Here is a 10,600-nt window from a genome sequence, read left to right as displayed (position 1 = left end):
TCAATGACAGCAGACAGGGCAACGTAGAGCAGACAGGATCGTAGTCAGCGGGCAGGCAGGGGTCGGGGCAGGCAGAGAGCAATCAGCAGTACGGTCCGGGGTCACTAAACAGGGATCAAGACTAGGAGAAAACGCTCAGAAATGACAGCCGGGGCAGAATCAAGACTTCGCAGTGAGTGTGTGGGTGTCAGTGGCTTTTGTGTGTGTGTCAATGAGGTGCAGGTGTGTGTGTCAATGAGGTGCAGGTGTGTGTGTCATCAGTGGTGTTGTGGAATCAGTCCCAGGTGTGAAGCATGATGGGAGATGGAGTTCGAAACCAGTTAGTACTCGGGAGAGGGGTCCCTCCGATGGCGAGAGGGAGGCGGTGCGGGAGCGTCCTTCGTAACAGAGCCCCCCCCCTGTGAGCGGCTCCTGACGCGAAGAGATACGCGGCGCCGAGGTCTTCCGCGGGGACGAGGGGCCTGCTTCTCCGGGTGTGCGCGATGAAACTCCTCCGTGAGTGTGGGGCTAAGGATGTCCTTAGCGTCGGCCCAGGATCACTCCTCCGGACCGAACCCCTCCCAGTCCACCAGATATTGGAGGGTCTTGCCCCGGCGTCTGGAGTCGAGCAGCTCATGCACACGGTAAGCCTCCTCGCCGTCGACCAGGATGGCGGGGGGAGGTTGTGACGTGGATCTCTCCTCCCGCGCTCCTCTCGGGCCATCGGCAGGTTTTAGCAGGGAGACATGGAATGTAGGGGAAATACGGTAGTTGGCGGGTGGGTCTAATCGAAAGGATACAGGGGTAATTTGCTTCTTAATTTGAAATGGACCCTCATACCTGGGGCTGAGCTTGCGACATGGGAGTCGAAGTCGGAGGTCTTTGGTGGAGAGCCAGACCCACTCTCCGGGACTGTACTGGGGACCAGGACGACGGCGACGGTTGGCCTGACCTTCCTGGCGTCTAACGGCGTGGAGGAGGTGAGTGTGGGCCTGGTTCCAAGTCTCCTCGCTTCTCTGCAACCACTCTGTAACGGATGGTAGGTTAGTGGGCTCCCCTGACCACGGGAATAGCGGTGGCTGAAAGCCCAAGACGCATTGGAACGGGGTGATGCCCGTGGCGGGTTTGACCAGCGAATTCTGGGCGTATTCGGCCCAGAATAGATATCTGCTCCACTCCGTCTGTTGTCGCTGGCAGTATGAGCGGAGGAAACGGATAACGTCCTGGTTCAGACGCTCAGTCTGCCCATTGGATTGTGGGTGGTAACCGGAGGTGAGGCTGACGTTAACGTTGAGGCGTTGGAAGAAGGCGGACCATACTCTGGAGGTGAATTGGGGTCCCCGGTCTGACACTATGTCCTCCGGTAGTCCGTAGAAACGGAAGACCTGGTTGCAGAGCAGTTCCGCAGTGGCTAGTGCTGTGGGAAGTTTGGGTAGTGGGACGAGTCGGCAGGCCTTGGAGAATCGGTCTACGATGGTGAGGATGGTGGTATGTCCCTGCGATGCGGGTAGGTCGGTGATGCAGTCTATGGCAATGTGGGACCAGGCTCGTTGGGGTATGGGTAGTGGTGTTAGTAGGCCGGCTGGTAATTGTCTGGGGGTTTTGGAGGTGGCGCAGTTTGCGCAGTTCTGCACGTGTCGGGTGGTGTCAGGAGTCAGAGTGGGCCACCAGAAGCGGTTCTTGAGGAGCTGAATTGTGGCGGTGATACGGGGGTGTCCGGAGCTTGGGGTCGAGTGCACCTGATCGAGGAGTCGTGAACGTAGCGTCTTGGGGACAAAGAGGAGATTTGCGGGACATTCGGAGGGAGGTGCTTGACGAAGGTTCAGCTGCTCGATCTCCGTGATGATGTCCCATTGAACCGGCGCCACGAGCAAGCTTTCCGGGATAATGTTATCCCTTGCAGTGGGTGGAACTCCCTCGGTCTGGCGAGAGAGGGCGTCGGCCTTCGTATTCTTGGAGCCTGGTCGATAGGTTACCGTGAACTGGAATCTCGTGAAGAAGAGGGCCCATCTGGCTTGCCGGGGTTCCAAACGTTTAGCGGAGCGAAGGTATTCGAGATTCTTGTGATCGGTTAGAATGATGAATGGCTGGTTCGCTCCCTCCAACCAGTGCCGCCACTCCTCGAGTGCCAGTTTCATGGCCAGTAACTCACGATTGCCCACATCGTAGTTACGTTCGGCTGGGGTTAGTTTGCGAGAGAAGTAGGCGCATGGGAACATCCTGGCGGGTGTGCCTTGACGCTGGGAGAGAATGGCCCCTACTCCGGTGTTGGAGGCGTCGACCTCCACTATGAATTGGAGCTCGGGGTTGGGGTGTCGCAGGAGGGGTGCTGAGGTGAACCGTGACCGTAGCTCGTCGAAGGCGTGTTGTGCCTCCTGGGACCAGTTGATGCGGTGCGTGTGGCGCTTGGTCAGGGTGGTTAGGGGAGCAGCCACTGTGCTGAAGTTTCGGATGAATCTTCGGTAGAAATTCGCGAACCCCAGGAATCGTTGCAGTTCCTTCACCGTGTGGGGCACTGGCCAGTTCGCCACTGCCGTAACCTTCCTCTCGTCCATGGCCACCCCCTCCTGACTGATTATATACCCCAAGAATGCAGTTCTGGTCTGGTGAAACTCGCATTTCTCTGCTTTGGCATAGAGCTGGTGTTGAATGAGTCTTTCCAGGACAAGTCGGACATGTTGGATGTGTTCCTCCATGGAGGTGGAGTAGACCAGTATGTCGTCGATGTAGACGATGACCCATTTCTCCAGCATGTCACGGAAGATGTCATTCATGAAGGACTGGAACACGGATGGGCTGTTCGCTAGGCCGAACGGCATGACCAGGTATTCGTAGTGCCCGCTAGTGGTGGAGAATGCCGTCTTCCACTCGTCACCCTCACGGATGCGAATCAGGTTGTATGCGTTGCGTAGGTCTAGTTTGGTGTAGTATCGGGCTTGACGGAGTTGTTCTAGGGCGGCTGGGACGAGAGGCAGAGGGTATCGATACTTGACAGTGATGTCATTAAGTCCACGATAATCGATGCAGGGGCGAAGGGATCCATCCTTTTTCTTAACGAAGAAAAACCCGGCCGCTGCCGGTGACGTTGATGGTCGAAGAAACCCCTTCGCTAATTCCTCCTCGATGTAGTTCCTCATCGCTTGTGACTCGGGTTGTGACAGAGGGAATATTCTCCCCTTGGGGGGAGAGGTGCCTGGCAGTAGGTCTATGGCACAGTCGATTGGACGATGTTCGGGGAGTTGAGCAGCCCTCCTCTTGCAGAAGGCCTCAGCGAGGTCGGCGTATTCGGGTGGCAGATTCTGTTCTGTTGACCCGGGGTTGACGGGTTCTGGAGGGTGATGGGGTGCACGGGGTACCCTGGTTAGGCAGTGGTTGTGACATGAAGTGTCCCATTGTGTGATCTGATTCTCTCTCCAGGAGATGTGTGGGTTATGGGTGCGTAGCCAGGGCAGGCCCAAAATCACAGAGTGGTTGCGAGCCTGGATAACGTAGAACTTGATCCTCTCCGAATGTAGTGCACCGACGTGCATGTTGATCTCTTCGGTGAGGTGTTGTACTCTCCCCTCCCCTAGCGGTCGGCCGTCTAGCGCCTCCACTGTGAGGGAGGAACCACAAGAATTAAACCTCAACTGGTGGTTAGTGGCAAACTCACGTGACATGAAATTCCCCGCGGCCCCAGAGTCCAGTAGCGCTGTGGTTGGGATAACTTTGCCCCGAACCAGCAAACGAATGGGTAGAATGAAGCAGGAATTTAGTGTGCTAGATTTGGGGATCGCACTCACCGATTGGGGATCGTTAGGAGGACGTACTGGGCAGGCGGCCCGCAGGTGTCCGGTCTGTCCGCAGTAGAGACACAGATGTTTCTGCAAGCGGCGTTCACGTTCCTCCTGAGTGAGGCGAGTGACGCCTAGTTGCATGGGTTCAGGTGTGGCGGAGGTCTCCCGTGTGAGCCGGTGTGGATACCGGTTAGGACGCCGTGAACGAATCAAGTTGTCGATTTGAATGGCCAGGTTAATGTATTCGTCCAACCCTCTTCCCTCGTCCCGACAGGCCAGCTCCGATTGTAGTTCGGCAGACAAACCTTTGCGAAACAGGGTCTTCAGTGTGTCCTCGACCCAGTTGGTTTGCGCAGCGAGTGTGCGGAAAGATAAAGAATACTCAGCTGCGGTTCTCCTCCCCTGGGTCAGTTCGAGCAGCTGCTCCCCGGCATCCCCGCATTCAGTGGGGTGTTCGAACACGTTGCGGAACTGTAGCAGGAAGTTGGTGAACGTGGGGAACGCGGATCCGTCGGGTCTCCAGACGGCGGTCGCCCACTCCAACGCCCTCCCGGTGAGTAGCGAGCTGATGAAAGCTATCCGACTCGAATCCGTTGGATACATCGAGGGTTGTTGGTCGACGAAGAGTGTGCATTGGTGAAGAAAGCCTCTACATTTTACAGCAGTGCCATCAAACTTTTCCGGAAGAGCCAGACGAGGATTAATAGAATGGTTTACGGTCGCTGGGGAGGCATTGGGAGGAGGATTCGGTGGCGTGGCGTCTGCTGATACCCGTAGCCCGTGTAGTGCGTGCACTAGTTCCTCGGTGAGGGTGGTCAGACGCTGTAGCTGATGGTGGTGCTGGGCCAGCTGGGTGGCTTGAGCGGAGAGCTCCGAAGACAGGTGTACGAGGCCTGCTGGATCTGTGAGTGGCGAAGTCTTCTGTAAGGAGACGCCGGATTCGGAGGGATCCATTCGCAGGTTTTTATTAGAGCATCAGACAGGCAGAGTCAATGACAGCAGACAGGGCAACGTAGAGCAGACAGGATCGTAGTCAGCGGGCAGGCAGGGGTCGGGGCAGGCAGAGAGCAATCAGCAGTACGGTCCGGGGTCACTAAACAGGGATCAAGACTAGGAGAAAACGCTCAGAAATGACAGCCGGGGCAGAATCAAGACTTCGCAGTGAGTGTGTGGGTGTCAGTGGCTTTTGTGTGTGTGTCAATGAGGTGCAGGTGTGTGTGTCAATGAGGTGCAGGTGTGTGTGTCATCAGTGGTGTTGTGGAATCAGTCCCAGGTGTGAAGCATGATGGGAGATGGAGTTCGAAACCAGTTAGTACTCGGGAGAGGGGTCCCTCCGATGGCGAGAGGGAGGCGGTGCGGGAGCGTCCTTCGTAACAGTTATCACATGTTTGGCTATCCATTTACAATCTCACCTTAAAGAATTCAGACTTAATAAAGTTGCATTTTAAAAGCTTTGCTTGGAAGCTCACTGAATATCATGGACATGGCCGCTCGCTGCCAGCAACAGCAGTTACTTTGTGGCAATAAAACATATACAAACTCATACCCGTACAAGTAACAACTAATTAGTTGTGCTTTTATACTTAGTGGATATATACCAGACTATATATATATTGTTATGCTATTTTGAAACTTGGCCCCAGACTTAAGGACGTTATCATGTCTCCTGGTTATGTTTGACGCTGTGTAACAAGAATGCCTAAACATTTGGTCGGAAGTCATGAGTCGTAAAGAGTTTTCCGACTAGGAAAGCGCAACATAAAGCAGTTAAATAAATACATTGATTAACATAATAAATAAATCATTAGTATTCATACATGGTGACAGAAAGACAAGCAAACACTGAACTTCAAGGATAACTTTCATGGTTAGAATGTGTATTTGATCTGTAGACTTATTACTCTGACTCCTTAGGTTCAGTGAGGTCAAACTTGGTCTGGTTATTCTGTTCAAGAGTTTTTTCCTGAAGGCTGTTATGCAAGTTTCTCAGATAATCTGTGTGTGATCTTATTGGGAAACCTCTGACCTAAACTCTGTTTTTACTGCTGGAACCAATGTATGCTTTTCCTTCTGTTTGTCAGCGCATGATTGCCTGGGCCACATTAAGGGAGGCACAGGGTGCTTTTTTACGACATCTGGGTTTCCTCCTGAAATTCCCTCTTGCATGGGTGTCTTCTGATTGGACAACACAAACCTCTCTGATGTCTATTAAAGCTTCTCCTACACCAAGAAGCGTGGTCGGATCTTCCTGCTCCTCTGAGGGAGAGGGAACATTCTATCCCCTTTCAGCGGAATTGAGTCATTTGACTTCTGTCTGTACTTATGTGTTGATGATTATCTGTATTCTTTATGATTTTTCTATATTCTAGTTAGGGATAAATACTTAATCACAAGCGAGTTTAAGATACAAGATTAGCTATTGGTGGTCTTGGATGCCATGAAGGGTATTTTTTAGGGTTGCACGATATTGCATTTTGGCCGATGTCGATGCCGATACCAATATATAAACATTTTTCCCCTGATGTATATACACTTTAGTTTTACTGAAGAGAAATCCAAGTCTTTCTCCTGTAATATAGCTTAAGCGCAAGTTCAGTCAGGAAGACAACCAGTCTACTGACTCTGTTCGTCTCCTTTGTAATTACTCTATCAGCTGATTGATTACTAAAATGTGCACGCCCCCAATCAGATTTTACACACGGTTTCCTTAAGCCAATCACGTTGTCGCTGTCAATCTTTAAAAGTGTTCTCCTCTCTGTTGGCTGTCAGCTGTCATTTCAGCGTGTAGCTGAAGCGAAGCGAGGCGAAGCAAAGCGTTCAATTGGCGGGTCCGGTACCACAGTGTTGCAGTAAACTCCAAACTCCGATTGGACGATGATCGATTATGATTGAGAAGCTAAATCAATAATCTGAGCCGGCGTGCAGCCCGCCGAGGTACCGGTGTACTTCCACGGATGAAAACATCATATTGTAGTGCAGGGCTGGACTGGTAATCGGGTATACCGGGCAAATGCCCGGTGGGCCGACGCACTTGGGGGCCAGTCGATAGGCATATACATTTTATGTTTATTTTTTTGCTTTCGACCGGCCCATAAAGCAGGGACAGCGGCCCATTGGTTCATTTTCCATACTGACACTGGGCTGGCCCAATCATCTCTTAGCAGGCTCCACCCCTCCCTCTCAGTGTGTCAGTCAGATGCATTCAGTGGCTCAGAGCCAGTAAGAAATGTGTGGATTAGGATGGAGAAACAAAAACGTAAGAGCAAGGGGGGTGCGGAGAAATTGCGGGCCAAAAAAAAAATCTAGAGGTTGATGCCTCAACGTGTTCAAAAATAACCAACATGTTTAGTGCTGTAGCTTCAGTTTCCAAAACTACTACAGTACCTGACGACATGTTGCAGAAACAGCAGGTGAACATAGCACATGGATGGAGGAGAGGTGACTAGCCATAGCGATAGCGGTGCTTGCGGCTCGCAGTAGTGTTTCCAACTCTCCCAAACCCAAATCAGGGACACTTTCGCGGGCTGACGGGTGGGTGCTAGCGGTCGGCGGCCGGGCTTGCACAACCTCACATGCTCCGCTCTGGCCACCCGGCCCCCGCGCGCACACTGGTCTGATGCGCCACAACTTCACAACAACCGGGAGTTTTTTGCGCGTCATTGAGTTAGCAGGCTGTGATTGGAAATCTGGACTGGAGCTGTCCCGGACGGGACAAATCAAAATTCCCCATAATTTGGGATGTCCCGGGTAATACGGGACGGTTGGCAACCCTAGCTCGCAGGCAGCAGAGGGGAAGGTGCAGCCGGTGTCTGAGTCTGACAGTGAAGTCAAGGAGGGACAGAGTGAGCAGGAGAGTGTCATTGAAACGCTAAGCAAGCAGGTACATGAACAGAGAGGGAGTGTTAATCAGGGCGGGTGCATGAGGATAGTGTGTGTGGGCCTGGCTGGGCCACAACGAAGATGATGACTATTTAACAGTTACCTCAATTAATGAATATTATAATAAGGCAACAAACATAATTGTTGTCAGCTGAGACACTTATAAAGTCTGAGTGTCAGGTTGTCATTTGTCAAATTGTCACTTAAAAGTTACTGCAATGGCCACTCAGTTAGCTAAAGCAAAATAACACAGCCTAAGCTAAGCACTGTTTTTGTAGCAAGCAGAGTTGAGAGTTCACTTATTCAATTGCAACTTGGGATATTCTAATGTAACCGTTTAAAACTCATAACGGCTGTCGACGGCCCTTCTTCTCTAGAAAAAAACGTAAATGATGCCATTTGATTATTTTAATTATTACTCGCCCACAACGAGTTACACGTTAGAAGAGGTCGCTAATGTATGTTATTTGGGGGTTAAAAACCCGCTTTGCATTTTGAAAGCTGTATATTCAAATAACTAGATATTTTCTAATATTTCATCTGAATTTCCAATATCATCAATATGCAATATTACGGCAAGTGAATACTCTAAATTGTATATATTATCAGGACGTTTTGTGTGAGTAATTTGTTTGTATATAGGTTTTTTATGGGAAGTATTTCAACAATTATAGGTAAATTTTGTTTGGTGTCATATTAAAGAGGGGTTTGTACTCTTTAAAGGGATAGTTCACCCAAAAAAGAAAATTGTGTCATCATTTATTCACCCCCAAGTTGTTTCAAACATGTTTGAATTTCTTTATTCTGCTAAACAAAAAAATATTTTTTGAAGAATGTCGGTAATCAGACAGTTGATGGACCCCATTGACTTCCATAGTAGAAAAAAAATACTATGGAAGTCAATGGGGTCCATCAACTGTCTGATTACCGACATTACCGTCCATGGCACTTACAGTATAGTTCTCAGCTTTGTTCGGGTTTTGGGGAACGGAACAGTAGATATGCATATCTACACGCACCGCAAGGATAGTGTACTGGTTGGTGGTTGTGTCCGACCGATTGTGGTGGGCCGGTCTGAGCAAAAATGCAGGGGCCCTTTTTTTGTCCCAGTCCAGCCCTGTTGTAGTGTTAAGAAAAAGAATAAAATATTTAATGGACTAAGTTGGCTAAGTTGTCAGAATGTGTGACCACACTGTAACTGCTTAATAAAGGAGTTAAACTTCAAAATATTGTTTGGGCTTTTTATTTCATCTCTTCACATTACTCTGGACACAATTTATTGTCATCTCATATTTTGATTTTAAACTACTGAAGTTTGACTCATTAATTTAGCAGTTATAGTGGGGTCACACATCCTGACAAATTAGCCAATGTGCTGGTCCATTAAATATTTTGTTCTTTCTTTTCTTAACACTACAATATGATGCTTTCATCCGTGGACGTAATGTATTAACGTTTACGCCGTTTGCGTAGGCGCTCTTCTTCGCCCTCTATTGTCTAGCACGCACGAGCAGACGATGTGAAACAGCGCCCTCTGCGGTCACAGTTTCTGATGGGTCACAGATTTCGGTGTAACACGTGACATCAAGGACGGGAATCTCCTTCATCTCCAACGCCTGGGAAACACGCAGCAATCCGTCCAGCAAGCAGCATAGCAGCCTCTGAAAAAGCTAACACTCGTTAAGGCAAGTCGACGCTCCACACGTTAAACCGCTAGCGTAACGACACGCTCACCTGAAGCTCCGCAGTGCAAAGCTATACCCCGGTTAGCATTATCCGGCCGTCCTCTATGTGATGCTAGCGCAGCGTCTGGTTAAAGTAAAGCAGTGTTTAAAGTACCGCTCAACGGTGGAGCACGTAGCTCTGGCGTTGTTTGCGCGGTGTAATGTAATGTATACCCTGAGAAGGAGCATGAGCTAGACTCTTACAGAGCTGGGTAGCGATCTCAGCGCGAACTACGGGAGTAATAGTTCTGCAACCAGTACCGTAAAGCTTTCAAAGTACTCAGGCCCGGTCCACCGAATTGACTACAAGGAAGTGATCTTCTACAAGACCATAGCAGAATAACTGCTTCACCTGGACAATGACTTCCTATTCTATAGTCTATGATGTAGATAATGTATAGCATAAATAAATACAAAACATACAGGACCACTAGCAATAACATAAATTATTTTTTTTTTAAAAGTATCATAATGGTATGTCTGTATGCAGGTACATGTGTTTCAAGGCTTTCAAGCTAAAGAAAGTTAATAACAATTTGGATAGGAAGCTTTCAAGGAACTCTAGATTCTCGACATTCAACTGCGGTCTCTATCTGTGCGGCATTTGGTCACCCAGCTCCGATGGCCTGTCAGCGACGCGTCGACCACCTGCTTTGAACATGCAACAGTCATAGCGAGAGCAAGACATCTTTGGGTATGAGGCCCTAAAAGCCTAGTTTATGGTCCTGCGTTTTTAGAGAAATGCAGGGGCAAGCTGACGTGCTTGGTTCCAATCTCTTGCGACCGATGTTCTTGTGGGCTGCGATTGGTTGGCTAACAACATCCTTTCCATCCTTTTCGCATAATACTGGCATTTTAAAAGGGTGTAAAGAGATAAATCAGATTGAATAGCTTCTGTCGGAAGCAATGTCGAAATAGGACCACTTATTCAACCAGTCATTGGCAAACTACAAAGACACCCAGATGGACTCTAATTCATGGAGGGAAATCCCTGCAAAAGTCGGGTGGCTGGTCAAGGAGTCTGAAGTTCTGCAGGAGAACACAGGACAAATATGTCCGCGAACGGCGGAAACAGATGAACAAACAAACGGCTTTCACACATCAGACGTCGTTCTCTGGGTCGTCTTCGACAAGGGACGTTGCTCCACTGTGCTGGCAGTGAAGTTCTTTGAAGCACGTGCAAGCCCCTTTTAGAATCCCGAATTGGGACGAGTCCATCGACACAATTTAGCGTAAGATGGA

Source organism: Pungitius pungitius, chromosome 1 (assembly GCF_949316345.1).
Source record: "Pungitius pungitius chromosome 1, fPunPun2.1, whole genome shotgun sequence".
Taxonomy (NCBI): domain Eukaryota; kingdom Metazoa; phylum Chordata; class Actinopteri; order Perciformes; family Gasterosteidae; genus Pungitius; species Pungitius pungitius.
This window is presented reverse-complemented; position numbering follows the sequence as displayed.